Source organism: Dreissena polymorpha, chromosome 6 (assembly GCF_020536995.1).
Source record: "Dreissena polymorpha isolate Duluth1 chromosome 6, UMN_Dpol_1.0, whole genome shotgun sequence".
NCBI lineage: Eukaryota > Metazoa > Mollusca > Bivalvia > Myida > Dreissenidae > Dreissena > Dreissena polymorpha.
In genome coordinates this window covers 3,437,528-3,453,373 of record NC_068360.1, presented here as the reverse complement: position 1 = coordinate 3,453,373, position 15,846 = coordinate 3,437,528, and the positions used below count along the sequence as shown (strand labels likewise).

The 15,846-nt window shown below is 34.1% G+C and overlaps 2 protein-coding genes across 2 annotated transcripts in view; one reads left to right on the top strand and one right to left on the bottom strand.

Annotated features, from left to right (window-relative positions):
• Positions 1 to 15,846, top strand: part of LOC127833219 (uncharacterized) — a 1,273,891-nt gene that overhangs the window by 487,297 nt on the left and 770,748 nt on the right. Inside the window, exon 29 of the mRNA XM_052358376.1 lies at positions 10,197 to 10,355. The gene's annotated coding sequence lies outside the window, so the exon portion shown is untranslated. The remainder of the gene's footprint in view (positions 1 to 10,196; positions 10,356 to 15,846) is intronic.
• LOC127833222 (uncharacterized) overlaps positions 1 to 15,846 on the bottom strand; it is a 491,760-nt gene that overhangs the window by 432,189 nt on the left and 43,725 nt on the right. The window lies entirely within an intron of this gene.

The following is a 15,846-nucleotide window of genomic DNA, read 5'->3' as shown; positions in this document are numbered from 1 at the left end:
CATCTACATAAATTATTCACCAACTTTCTGGGAGAGAAATATAAAATGTTAAAAAAGTGGTGTGAAAAAAAAGCGAAATGGTATAATTGTTAAGTGACTGGATGAATCTGGAAAACTGGATTAACCTTTGTTAAAACTAAATGAACAACAAAAGATATCATTACCAAAAATTTGTGTACCTTACAGGAAACTAATCTTCTTCTGATCTTCAATGGCTGGCCGCCTAGTTCCATCTTCGGCAAGGCCTCCCGTTAGGCTTCTCCACCTCGTCTCCTCCTCCATGAAGATCTTGCAAAACACCATCGTCGTTCCCTTGTAGTCCTTGCAACCGTCTAATATATCGAAAATTTGGCTCAGAAATTTAATTGTAAATGCCATTGTTAATTTACCACAAGTAATGCAAGGAAATCTCTTTAATGTTAAGAGGGGAGCATGGTGTCCACTGTTTTTTGTGAAGACTACATGCTAAATATTTTGTGTCAATGCGGCATGTGGGGGTATTCGTCACGTCTGTGACAAAGCTCTAGTTGTGTTAATTGTCCAAAATTGAATATGCACAACCAAAGTTTAAAATTTAAGCACATTTGAAAACAAAGCCAAGTCATAACTCACATCAGATTAAATGCATATTTTGATGAAAGAAAAAGCAAATTTTAACATACCTCTGGATATGATAATTCTCTCCTCATAGTCTTCTGCGCCCAATTTCATGGAACATTTTGATTTTCGCTTGAAAACTTCAAATGTCAAGTCGCTGAGATTTTGTCGCACACTTACAAGTGTATTATCCTTTTCAAAGTAGACTAAACCAAACATCTTTTAACCATATATATTACAACTTTTTTATAATTTTATGTCTTAATTTCACAATTGTCCTTATAATGTTTCGTCAAAAATTTTGTTATGTTAGAACTCGCATTCCAATGAATATATTCATTAAAAGAGAGCCAAGCATGAAAGACATGAGAGTAAATTTACCACACTGGGCAAACTTGGGTAATTGGATCTCACTCCATCTTTGGATACCATTTAAAATGTCACTGCTGAGAAATAGCAGACAACATTTCCTAGCAATTTTAAGTATTTTGGGACAATTTATCCAGTAATAAGCAAAGAATAAAAACTTTGTAAAAAATGTAAACCTTATTTCACTCCATTGTAAATTTTCCTTGAAGCCTGTTGGATTAAATTTTAACTTTCTATGTTCCTTATGGTATGAAAAATACTGCTGTATTTTTGTTGCTAATAATATGCTGTATTTTTTTGGTCATTTTAAATATTGTATGAATTGAACATTACTGTTGGTTTTCGGTGAATAAAGAAATGTTTCCTGCAATAAACAATTAGAAACTGAAATCTCAAGTCTTTTTCTTAAATTATTTATAGTCCCATTTTGAAATGTTGTATCAGAATTTTTTCGAAGTCAAATATTCTCATTTTTTCTACCAAATACAGAAATTCTGCCTTGCTAAAATGCAAAGTGCTACAAATCTGTCTTGTGTTATAAGTGTTAAAATTCTGTCTGGTGTAATAATCTTTACAGATAAAATTCTGCTTCACTGTAATTCTGCTTAGAAAATCTGTACAGATTTGAAGGTATAATTTCTGGCTGTGTCATGTAGGGAAAACATGAATTCTGTCTTGGTTCTGGGCAGATTTTGTACATACTCTGTACATAATTTGCATAGAATTTTCGTACAGGCTGTAACTGTGATCTACTTTGTTGTTTGTGTCATGAACTGTAATGAAATTATTGTAGGCCTCGACTTTGATCGCATCAAAGTATTACACTTTGCAGGTTTTGTTAATTTATTAATTCATACAAAATTGACATGAGTTAATTTTAATGCTTAAAAAATCATAGAAGTGAATTAAAAATCGTCATAGCGAGGTAATAACTAACGGTTTGAAATTCCAATGCATTGAAATTAATAACATCCTGTAATCATATTCAGTTAACAATTTTGAAATATCTTGTACTTCTATTAAATAATCTTCAAGTAGTTGTCCATAATACATAATTTTGATATTTATTTCAGTACTAGTAAATTTTGCCAATAACTGTTTCTGCCCCTGAGAAACCAGCAAAAAAATTCTAAGTTATTTTCCATTGATTTCCATCGAAGAAAATGTATAATTTATTTTCCATAACGATTTCCATTGCAAAAAATGGCCAACTTTCCATAGTGTTTTCGATATTTTCCGTAGAAACAAATGGAAAATTTAGTAGAGATTCCATGCAATTCCATAACAGCTTCAGACAAAAAATTGGCAAGTGGATGGAATTCCATCAAATTCCATTGATTTTCATTGAATTCCATGTCGTTTTCTTTAGAATTCCATAGAAAAATTGCTAATGACGATGGCAGATCTACAGACGGGTAAGGCCTAGAAACATGAAACTTCATAGGTACATAGACCATGACTGGTAAATGACCCCTATTTTGATTTTAAGGTCACAAGGTCATAGGTCAAGGTCACAGTGACTCGAAATAGTAAAATGGTTTCCGGATAATACTGAAGAATGCGTAGGCCTTGGATCATGAAACTTGATAATTACATTGATCATGACTGGCAGATGACCCCTATTGATTTTCAGGTCACTAAGGTCCAAGGTCAAGGTCACAGTGACTCAAAACAGTAAAATGGTTTCCGGATGATAACTCAAGAACGCTTATGCCTAGGATCATGAAACTTCACAGGAACATTGGTCATCGTCTCAATTACCACAACATTAAGGCCATGTGTCATGACTATCCCGGATTGGTCATAGAATATATGGAGAAAATACTTAAATAGAACCTCTAACTTTCGACCTCGAAGTTTGACCTCAACCTTGAGTCAGCATGATTGTCGCATACTTTATTCACATCATCTTAATATACATGTTAGCCTAGTTGTATAAAATCTTCCAAAGGGTATAGAAACTATTGGGCAAATACTTAAATAGAGGTTTGAAATTTAGACCTTTAAGTATGACATTAACCTATTCTGTGCCGAAACAACTGCCTCGAGCCTTATGCACATGATATCAATCCTTTAGAGTGTATAGGAGCGGATACAAGAGGGTCACGGACAGATTGAAGGAAGGACAGACAGCTATAAATGATATTATCCTATTACCAGACGAAAATCGATAGTATAACAACGATGGCATAAACTTAAGCTGTATACTATCGATATTTTTAGACAATGGTTTCCCGATCTCTATCTAAAGAACACTATATGTTTCAATGTGACGTCATAGCAAATGATGACGTTGAAGTAAACAAACACTTCTGAGTCAACTTGGGAAACCCGCGCTATGTCTTTGAATTTTAAAGTATTTTTACTCTTTCTGAACGATAAACAACCACAAAATAATAGCATATATAGAATATTATGTGATTGTCGGATAGAGTTCAAGTTTATCATGCTCGGCTCGAAACTTTGTAGCGCTCGGCTACATGTTTCTCAGCCTGGCATGATAAACTTGATCTCTATCCGTTACTCACATAATATTCTCTATATATAACGTCTTGGGAAATGTTCATTATTATTAAACATAACTTCATTTATGGTGATAAACTTTTTTAGAAAACGTGTTCATGATCAGATAAAAAACTGTTTGTGTTAAAGAGATGAAACCATCAGGTTCGGACACGTTGATGGGGTGACAGTAACCGACAGTTCGGAAACGATATGCCTTCTACAAAGACCATACATATACACTAATTAATTTAATTTTGGTTGAGCAATGCATATGCTGTAAATTTAATATGATCCGATACTGAACAGTCGTTTATCTGTAAAGTGTCACATTGTTTAAAGTTTATATCAGTAGGACTGTAAAATCTCACAACTAGTTACACTTTTACACAATTTAAACACAATCCTGAAAACTGCTATTTAAGAGTAAATCTGTAAGTCTCTAAGGGACCATTACTTCTCCCAAAATCAATACACCGGAAAAAAAATTGAACTTGACCTGTAAGTCATGCAGGTAGACTCACACACCAATAATAAGGTAAATATATAAAAGGGTTAATGAAACAAACTCTTGAAACAGATCCTGACAGACGCACTGAAAGACAGACAGTTCAACTGCTCTATGCCACCCTACTAAGAGCGTACAAATACATGTAAGAGAAGCACTGATGCCCTCACAGCTAAAGGTATATAAATGCTTGAAGACATATCCTAAGTTTTTAACACCTTTTGATCCAGATTCAAACATGCCTTGATATTTGCTCAGGTAGCGAAAAACAAAACTAACTGTAAAGCATACTTTTGTTGCAAACATATTTAAAAAAATATATTTAATAATTAACTGCATGAATATTTATTTAATTGTTTAACAAGTAATTTTTTGTGCAGGAAATACATTACTTTCTGTCAAAACTATAAAATGCCAGACACACTATTTTTTGCCAGTTTGGACATATTATTATGAACTTTTCAACTGTAAATACAAACTAAACACATATTAGTACTGTTTGTGCTTTGTAGATAAATCGGTAACTATCCCCTGTAATACAAGAGATCTAATAAAATAAAATGCAAATTAAATTTCAATTCACTTTGTTAAAACAATTATTTATAGTTGTTCATTTGTGTTTTGTGTTACATGTTTGCTTAAGCAAGTAATCACTACCCTAGTAAAAACTGTCAAAACATATAAAATGTTGATGAATTAAAAACTAGAATAAACAAGGGCTGTTTGTTAAACATGCATGCCCCCAATAAGGGCTGTCAGTTGTAGTGGCAGCCATTGTGTGAATACGTTTTTTGTCACTGTGACCTTGACCTTTGACCTAGTGACGTTAAAATCAATAGGGGTTATCTGCTAGTCATGATCAATGCACCTATGAAGTTTCATGATCCGTGGCCTAATTATTCTTGAGTTATCATCCGGAAACCATTTTACTGTTTCGAGTCAATGTGACCTTGACCTTTGACGTAGTGACCCGAAAATTAATAGGCGTCATCTGCCAGTCGTGATCAATGACCCTATGAAGTTTCATGATCCTAGGCATAAGCGTTCTTGAGTTATCATCCGGAAACCATTTTACTGTTTCGAGTCACTGTGACATTGACCTTTGACTTCATAGGTTCATTGATCATGACTGGCAGATGACCCCTATTGAATTTAAGGTCACTAGGTCAAAGGTCAAGGTCTCAGTTACAAAAACGTATTCACACAATGGCTGCCACTACAACTGACAGCCCATATGGGGGCATGCATGTTTTACAAACAGCCCTAGTTGTAGCATACCCTTGTTCTTTAAATATGAATGGATTGTTTGTTTCCAAGAATTATTGAGAAATTGGCCATTTGCAGAGGCCCATTAGACAATGGCTCCTAAAATTTATCATAGGCCACCAAGATTTTTAGAGAAAACTTATATGTCATCTATGCAAAGGGTATCAAAATAAAAAGGGCCTTTATTTGTAGCCACATGGTGAAACATGGTTTGTGAGCAAGGTTCCCATTCATCATATGTACTTATGTACAAGAAGTATTGAAAAGAAAGAATGAGCAACTGCGGCAAAAATGTATGTTGCTAACTCTGCTGCAAACCTGACATACAAGCAAGCGTACATTGCTGTTTTCAGGGGTTTCAGTGGGTGTGGCCAGAGGCTACTTCCAGGGCGGTCAGAGTTTCTCCCCGCCCACCAGGCAACACAGAGACAGTGAGAACAATTCAGTGGACGACCTGACCCATCAGTCATACAGGTAGGCTTACCTAGGGGACGCACCGTTAGATTGCAGAGTTTCTAACTTAGCTTCAGCAAAAAACATTGAGCAATGAATAAGAAAAGTGGTGGCTTTTGAGCGTTAATTTTTAATTGGTTTAAAGTACCAGATTAAGTCTCAGATTTAACATATGAATGTCCGTTGTGATTGGGGAGATATGAACATTGAGTAATGTTGGTTTAAGTTTTCGTACAGTTTATTGATTGATGAAGTTTTTTATTGAAAAATATAATGAAATTATTTTTTAAATAAAACTATTTTCTTGAGTGTTATTGAGTTTGTTTTAATATATTATATACACTTTAATTTCTGGAAACAATGACATTTTAAAATAAATTATGGCTTTTTGCCAATATATGAAGAGGACCCTTTACGTAATTATAAAAGTATTTTCCATTTAGAGCACTGTTTTGACTGTATTATAACAAAACACCTGTTCTTCAGATGATTAATATTTAAAAGCTGTTGGTTCATTTGTCAGTATATTTGTCGAAATGCAAATTCCCCTTCACAAAGACATGTTTGTTTGAATGATTGATGATGACCGTTGGATACGGCTAATTATGCCACTTGTTTTGTAGACTCAATGAGGACTACAGTGATCTGTCCGAGCGAGTCCAGAGGCACGAGTCTCACCAGAATGAGCTCCAACATTACATACAGCTGGTAGGACATTAACCAAAAATTGAGCCTCGGAAACAGGGGCATAATACATGTGCGTAAAATGTCGTCTCAGATTAGCCTGTGCTGTCCACAGATGCCAATCAACATGGTAACCATGGAAACCATCATAGGGCCATTGGGGTGCGCAGAAATGTGCACTTTAACCCTAGCTTGGTGAGTAAAAATGACACAATGTAATAATTTAAGAAAATACTTGTTTCACATTACTAAAATACAACTGTTTTGTTCAGTTTTTTTTAGCTCGACTATTATATATGAAATATATATATAGTGGAGATATCCTACTCACCCCGGCATCGGCGTGAGCGTCTGCGTAAGCGTGCAAATGTTAAAAGTTTTCGTACTACCCCAAATATTTTCTTTGTCCCTTGACATATTGCTTTCATATTTTGCATACTTGTTTACCAACATGACCCCAACCTATAAACAAGAGCAGACAACTCTATCAAGCATTTTTTCATAATTATGGCCCCTTTTCCACTTAGAATATGCAGCCAATGTTAAAGTATTTGTACTACCTCATTTATTTTCATTGTCCCTTGACATATTGCTTTCATTTTTTGCATACTTATTCACCAACATCACCCCAACCTATAAACAAGAGCAGAACACTCTATCAAGCATTTTGTCATAATTATTTCCCCTTTTATACTTAGAATATGCATATTTTTGATAAATCTATGTTAAAGTTTGCATACTACCCCAAATATTTCATATATCTTTTGACATATTGCTTTTATATGTTGCATACTTGTTAACCAACATGACCCCCAACCTATAAACAAGAGCAGACCGCTGTATCAAGCATTTTTACATAATTATGGCCCCTTTAACACTTAGATAATTGAACATTTTACTTAAATTGCCATAACTTCTTTATTTATGATCACATTTTATTATTACTATAACAAATAACTCTTACCTGAATACCACAATGGATTCCACCCAAACAATACCCCACGCCCCTACCCAGAATCCCTTCCTTCCCCCCAACCTCCCCCCCCCCGCAATTTTTTTTTAAACATCTAATAAATTACCCCACCCACATTATACTCCCCTCTCGCCCCCCACCCCCTACCCTCCCCCCCAAAAAAAATAAATAATATTATTTTTTATTTAAACATCATCTTATAAATTACCACACCCCACATTATACCCCCCTCTCACCCCCCTTCCCCCCCCCCCATTTTTTTTCCTTTTATTATTTTTTAAAGATCATCTAATAAATGACCACACCCACATCATACCCCCTCTTAAACCCCCCCCCCCCCCCCCCCAAAAAAAAATAATTTTTTTTTTCCCTTTTTTTTTTGAAAGATCTTTTAATAAATTATTTAATATGAAAAATTTCCCCATGATGGCTTACGTTATGTCAAGCACTCAAATAGTCGAGCGCGCTGTCCTCTGACAGCTCTTGTTAAAACAACTACTTGTCTCTAATTCAAATGATAAATGTCATAATTGTCCAAATAAATTATAGTAGAAAAACAATTTAATTAAATAAAAGAACTCCTTTTTACTTGACTGTAGCTCTTTCGCCAATGAAAGGAATGTGACAATTTAGTTTTTAGAGATTATACATGTTAGTCTGTTAGCATTAATATCAACCTTTCAAAATTCCATTCAATTTTTGATTTTTCCAATTCCAGTCTATCCTTTTCATGTTCCTTTCCATGAATTCCTTCTCCAATGCTGTTCCATTCTTTCCTTTTCCAATGCAGAAAAGATGAAAACTGTCACTGTATGCCTGGACACCCTTAACAACTCAATATCTGCTTTAATGGCATCAGTGCTAATAAAAGAAATTTATGTATATTTCACAGTTAATGATGATAATGTTTCAATGCCATTGGAAACAAATTGAATAGATTCTTTGGAATTTTGCAAAGTTTCGTTGTTTTTAGCTCACCTGAGCACAACTTGCTTATAATGATCTTTTGGGATAGCCTTCTTTTTTCTGCCATGCCTCATAAGCTGTAACATTGTTAATACTCTAGAGACCACATTTATTTCCAATCTTGATGAAACTTGGTCAGAACATTTGTCGCAATGATGTCGTGGACTAGTTTGAAACTGGGTCATGTGAGATCAAAAATTAGGTCACTAGGTAAAATTATAACAAAGTCTCGTTAACACTCTAGATGTAAATTTATAGTCAAATCTTCATTAAACTTTGTCTGACTATTAGTTCTAATTATATCTAAGTTTTTAATGGTCCCGGTTTGTTGAAAAATGGTCCTCAGGGGCTGGTTAGTTTTCCTGATATGTCACATTTATAGTTCAAACTTCATGAATCTTGGTCCGAATATATATTGTAATGATATCTTGAACGAGTTGGAAAAGGGTGCCGGTCCTTTGAAAAACATGGCGGCCTGGGATTGGGTCATTTTTCCTAATATGGCTATAGTACTACCTTTTGAACTCTATAGAAATCACATAAATTGCCCATTCTTCATGAAACTCGATCAAAAAATTATTTCTAATCATAGCTTTGCCAATTTTATTTTTGGTTATTGTTCGTCCACAAACATGGCCCCCAGGGGTCTGGGCAGTTTTCCTTATATGGCTATCGTAAAATCTTCTTTACTCTCTACAATTCACATTTTTAGTTCAATCTTCATAAATCTTTAAGAAACTTGGCTGGAACAGTTTTTAAATCTTGGAAGAATTTAAAAATTGGTCTGCTCTTTTGAAAAACACAAACATGGCCCCCAGGGGGCATGGCAGTTTTCCTTGTATTGCTGTAGTGAAATTTAGTTGACACTATATTAGCCACATGTTGTGGCATATCTTTATAAAAGTTGTTCAGAACATTTGTCATAATAAAATCTCGGCTAAGTTTAAAATTGTGACATGTATGCTAAAAAAATAGGTAACTAGGTCAAATGTAAAAAAATAAGTTGAATACTCTAGAAGTTCTTATTTTGTCCAATCTTCATGAACCTTGGTAATAACATGATTATTTGTTTGAAAAATATCTCAGCCAAGATAAAAAAAAAATGTGCCTAGAAATTAGATATCTATTTTTCATAAAGTACTTATATTACTTTGAACTCCACCTTCTCATTATATGTACATGTAGTTTAGTTTCTTTGGGTCTCAAGTGAGCGCCGTATGGACCATGCTTCTCTTGTTGTATATTTGTGCACTGGAGCTTGGAATATGATTTTTGCTAATAAGATGTTTCTTTATTGATGTCCTGCAGGGGGCTGAGGGAGGAAAGCAGGAATCCAAAAAGCCTGACAAGTCCCAGCAGCTGACCCCCAGCGGTGACCCCAAGGTTGCTCAGTTGGCTCCTGCCAAGAAGGTGGAGAGGAAGCTGGCGGGGGCCGTTGTCAAGGGAGAAAAGCCACAGCCTGGGTCAGCCACCAAGGGAGATAAGTCTCAGAAACCTGCAGCATGGAAATAAGAGGGTCATCATACTGGGCGTTTAACCAAGGCCCATAATTTTAAACTATAATTGAGTGAAATTATTCCAATAAATGTACCTTGTAAATGCAGGTACAAGCGCCAACTCCTATCTCTTGACGGATTTGCAGACCTAACATGGGGTTGCATTTTGGGCCAGGTTGAGTGAAGGTCAAGGGCACTGATGCTAAATTTATATACAAAGTTTTCATTGAATAACTTCAGTTAGGATGGAGATAATGTGAGGAAATGTGCAGGTAGTTTACTGAGGATATAGCAAGGGATTATAATTAAAGGGCCAGTGATGTCAAGGTCACAATTGCTAAAGATGGAAAAGATTCCACTCAAAAATTAAGTTCAGATTAAGGTTAATTAATTTGGGTTGTAAGTATTTTTCTGAAATTTTGCATGTAGGTAGTTTACGTGCATACATATGTTGGCATGGCATGTGGGGTTTGTCAGATGTTTGTCTCAGTAATTAAAAAATAGGAAAATGAATTTGGCTCAATAACAAGATGGGATGGAGGTCGTGCGCTGTTATTTTATTTGCAAGTAGCTTTCATGCAGACCTATGGTGGGACTGCTTTTGTGCCAAGTTGGTCAAAGTAACTGATGCTAAAAATAGAAAAAAAAATGTTTCGGCTCGATAACTTTAGACGTTTGGATAAAGGTATTGTGCTGTAATTTTATGAAGACCTTGTTTGCTCAGTTAAGTATAATAAACTTTATTTATTGGAAAAATATTAAAGATGTGACTTCTTTGCATGGTCACTTCTTGTTAGGGGAGTGATTATGAGGTGGGTTGTGGTATTAAATCGGTTGTGAAAGGGAGACATATTGAGAATTATTATATAAATGTCTTTGAAAGACATTGTCTTTAATAGAAAAATTTGATTTCGTTGTAAAATTTGTTTAACATAAGAGTATTTGTGTTGTAATATATTTTGTGTTCGGTATTTGTGTAAAGAAATACTATGTACCGTACTCTATTAACATTGCATATAAATGTATTGGACACTTTAATGGTGTCTTTAAATAAACAAAAGCATTAAGATGTTAATAATGTCTTACTATGTTTATGTAAATTATCTTCTTGCCATAATATTGTAGTGCATTGAATTAACAAATTTACCAAATTGTATTCACATGAAAATATGTTTTATTCTTGTGATTTTTATGCCCCCGGATCAAAAGATCAGGGGTATATTGTTTTTGGCCTGTCTGTCTGTCATTGTGTCAGTCATTGTGTCATTGTATGTGTGTGTCCCAAAACTTTAACCTTTGTTAAAGTTTGGTCATAATTTTTTGAATATTGAAGATAGCAACTTCATATTTAGCATGCATGTGTATCTCATGGAGCTGCACATTTTGAGTGGTGAAAGGTCAAGGTCATCCTTCAAGGTCAAATGTCAACTTTTTGGCTTCAAAGTGGCGCAATAGGGGGGATTGTGTTTCTGACAAACACATCTCTTGTTTGTGCTGATCTGAAGTGAGTAAGATATCTTTAATAAGAGTTTTATGTCAATTACTTCCCCTGAATAGTAAGTTGAAACAGATTGTGCACATTTACAGGTATCTCTAATTTCTCTGCAATTTATAAAGTTATTGGATTGAGTTTTATGATAATGCTTTTCAAAACTTATCTTTATTTAAGGATATTATTGCTATTTGCTAAAACAAACAGTAATATGAGAAAGTAAACGAGAAATCTCTATTCACAATGAAAATCAACAATACAAACTGAGGATTCTAAGGGCATCCATGAGAAAGTGATAATTTGGGAATGTCCTATGCGAATGTGTTTTTGAGTCTGGATTTTTAAGCTAGACTATACGATTTTGTCAAATGTTTATGAATTTATATAAAATGTGTGAAACACTTATTATAGATATATTTCAATATAAATTAAAATAAAAGTTAAGAAGAACATGTGTCGAAAAATGCGAAAAAAGCCAGATATTTAATTCTGAAATCGAAAATGTTTGTACAGTCAAATTCCCAGCATGTATATCATGCATGTACGATGTGAACCTAAATTTAGTTTAATGGTTCATTTTACATTCCTGCAAGGATATCTATTCAGAAGACACACGAATACTAACTCACAAGACGAATGCTTCGGTTATGGTAGGAAAATATATACGAAATATCTTCGTCACAATCGGCTTGGGCGCTAATTTATATTTGCTGCATTTTATGAAATTCGTCTTAAATGTATAATTTTTTCTTGCCTATTTTGTGTTATTGTTACATATGTTTATCAATATATTACAATTTAACACATATAAAAATCGTATAGTCTTGCTTTAAAAAAATTGCCAAGTTAACAAAAAAGACATAGATTCTACTGGTGTGTGTGTCAACTTGCTTGATTTGTCTTTTCAGCAACACACTATTTTACCCAGCTGTTAAAGAGAAGTTTATTTTCCTCTCTTTGTACTTTATAAGGGTATGTGTTATTTTAGGGAAGTCAGGTTATACTTAGTCTTGAACTGTAATAATCAATCAAAAGATCTACTTGTAAATTATTTTATTATTAATTTAATTGACCCATCGTACCTATCGAGTGTTTATTTAATACTTGCCTGTGGTTTGTAGGGAATATCTGTGATTTAAAAAGTATCAGTCACTTTTCCAAACAGTGAAAAGTAACTGTGAAAGCTGTCTAAACATTTTACTATGTGACTGTGAAATTACATCGTTTTTAACGATGTTATTATTCCGGTGAAATCTAAAGTTAACCCCCTTTAAAATGGTGGAAAATCATTTTTTTCACGATAACATGTGTTTGTTTTTCTTTATTATCGATTTCTACCCATTCATGATCATAGAAAAAAAATCGGTTGATAAATGACGAAAAAAAATCACACTTATAAAAAAGTATGAAAAATTTGCCTGAAATGTTTGTTAGTCCCCTACTGGTGAAACCGGAGGGGACCTGTGGTTTGCGCTTTGTGTGTCTGTCAGTCTGTTAGTCTGTCACACTTGTCTGGACTTGCGATAACTTTAAAAGTTCTTGATATTTTTTCTTGAAACTATAAACATGGATAGATGGCAATATTGAGATTATGCACGTCATTTCATTTTGTTCCTAAGTCAAGCATTCTGGTTGCTATGGCAACAACTAGACTAGAAATATAGCTGAAATTGGTGGATCCTGCGATAACTTTAAAAGTTCTTCATTTTTTTCAAGATGGCAATATGGAGATTATGCACGTCATTGCATTTTTATCCTACGTCAAGAATTCTGGTTGCTATGGCAACAAGACTAGAAATATCGCTGAAAATGGTGGATCCTGCGATAACTTAAAAAGTTCTTCATATTTTTTCATGAAACTTGAAACATTGACAGATGACAATATGGAGAGGTAGGGGACTTTTATTGCTTGGCAATAGTCTTGTTAACAATTAAAAACTTAATGAGAGACAGGTATATTTTTTTTGTTATAAATAAATAGTTTAGCAATCATTGTTTATATTGTGTGTGCACTTTCCTGTGATAGTATTGCTTTAATTATATGCATCTATGTAGTTATTTATTGAGATTTTTAAATTAGTTTTCATTCTGTTTTATACTTACTTTTTTATTTCCTTATGTGCTGAATAACAATATGATTTATTAAATTCCGGAAAATAATGCAAATTATTGTTTGTTTATGTGTCATTCACAATTTCTTGACTTTTTCCCCACCCCCCTACAGCTGTTAATCTCACTTGAGCACATAGCGAATAATAACCAGTTGGACCCAAAAGACAAAAAAAAAACGTAATTCTGTCCAAATACAGAATATAGAATGTACTTTATAGGTCTTTGTTCTGTCGCACCTAGTTATTTTATTCCTATGGAACTTTACATGACAAACACACAATCCGAAATAAGTTTTGGATTCGTTCGGTGCTTTGAACAAATAATTTACTGTCAAATAAAATACCCTGTCCGACTTGTCATTTAAATTTAAGTATTGATCACTTGCCTTAAATGAAGAACCAGCTGAATTTTCCTCGTTCCAAAGTTTCTTCATTTCATTATTTTGATGTTTAAATCTCCTAAGGACGAGGCACGACATTTAACGCAATACACGGCATGACTGTTGATAGTTGGTATGCGTTGGTATGGTAACTGTGTTGTGGGGCGAAGCGGAAGTACCCGAAGGAAACCCAACCTGACTGCTGTAGTGACCAACTAAACGCAGATGATGTTTGGACGAGAAGGAAATGGCGATAGTGGAAATTTCCCGGATGGTCAAGAGTAGGTTTGCTACCATAACAATCATTTTATAAAAAAGTAGGGTCATTCTGCTTTCAACTATTCAATGCTGCCATCATTCTTCTGCTTGTGCAATTAATATACATATATTTATGTATTCGAGCCTGCTTATACTCCTTTGTTTATGTCAAAATCGATGGTAAATGTAAAAGTGTGTGTTCTTTTTTAATAGCTATTGTGTGACAGAAACAAGATCATGCGCTGTTGTTGCAGCTTTTTACCGACCAGTCGCTAATTAGTCGCTGACAATTTGTCCAATTAAATATGTCAATGCCAGGCCATAGTCTGATTGATTGAGGATCGACGGCATAACAACCAAAGAAAACTTCCTCAATACCCTAATAGGTTGGATAAATTTCTTTAATGCAACATAATATTATATGACGATCTTCAACCAAACTGAAAACCAGTAACTGACCTTCAATAACTTGTTAAAAATCGCTGATTACCACCATTTGTCGAGGGAAGTGAGGCAATCGCAGAATATGTGTGTCCAGAATGTATGTAGTGAAAACTATGCTTTGGTCTGTATTTTTAAGGACAGAATAAGAGCATCTATTTAATTTGTACTCCATGTAACGTTCCATGACGGACGGATAGCACGTATTTATTGTATACTTTAGCATGCGGTTTCGATGCAGGTATTGTTTTATTAAAAATTATGAAGATGAATCTTTAAAGTCTCTATAACGCTCAAAATCAACGAAAATTTCGGTAAGTATTTCGTAAAATAAAGTAAACACCTTAACAATCCGTGTTCCTTATAGCAATAGCCAAAATTTCAACGCTAGATGTGGTATGATTACATAGATTTTTGTAGATACAAAATGCTCGTTTTTATTTATTTGTGGCCACAATTAATTCCCGCGAATATATCTAGTCATACGACACACGAACAGTGTTCATGTGTCGTATGAATAGATATGCAATACAATAATAAAAACGAGCATTTTGTATCTACAAACATCTATTTCACCAGACCACATCAGGCGCTGAAATTTCGGCAATTGCCATAAGGAACACTGATTTTTAATTGGTTAAGTTTATTTTACGAACAATTGTACGAAATGTTCGTTGATTTTGAGTAGTAATGCTACTTTAAAATTGTATTTTCGAATAATGTTTCTTAATGTCACTTTTTGATAGCAATTGTGCGTGTTAATAAAGGCTTGAAATCAAAGAGACAAAACATAGTCGAGATAAAAGTTGTAGTTAATGGATCGAGGTCATGGGTGTTCTTATATTGAAGTTGGTAAGGGACCGCCTGTGGTGCAGGTGTAATTGGAAATAATTTATGCATAAACACTTCAGTGCGCTGTTTGGCATGCCATGTAGCAATTATTGTATCATCTAAAAAGCTTTTTAGGAAAATACTTTATAATAAACGTGACTTAACAGGGGTTTCACTTGATATACTACTGGCCCCAAAAAAGTTGTTGCCACTTTATCGCGGTGTGAAAACCGCCAGTAATTCCGACGTAATTAATAAGGACAATCATTTAAGGAACCTTGCTACATTAATTAATAATGGCATTGACTATATTTTTATTACTTTTAGAAGTATGTTAATACACATGATAAATACTTTATAAGCTTTATTTTATATATTACATTTTTTTCCACTCGATACACCAGATAACCAACATAAAATAATAATGTTAACAATAATTTAGCAGTATGCTGCATTAATGTTTTAAAATTATTTATTAAAACCTAGAATCACACAAATGTACATCATCTGAAAGGAAAA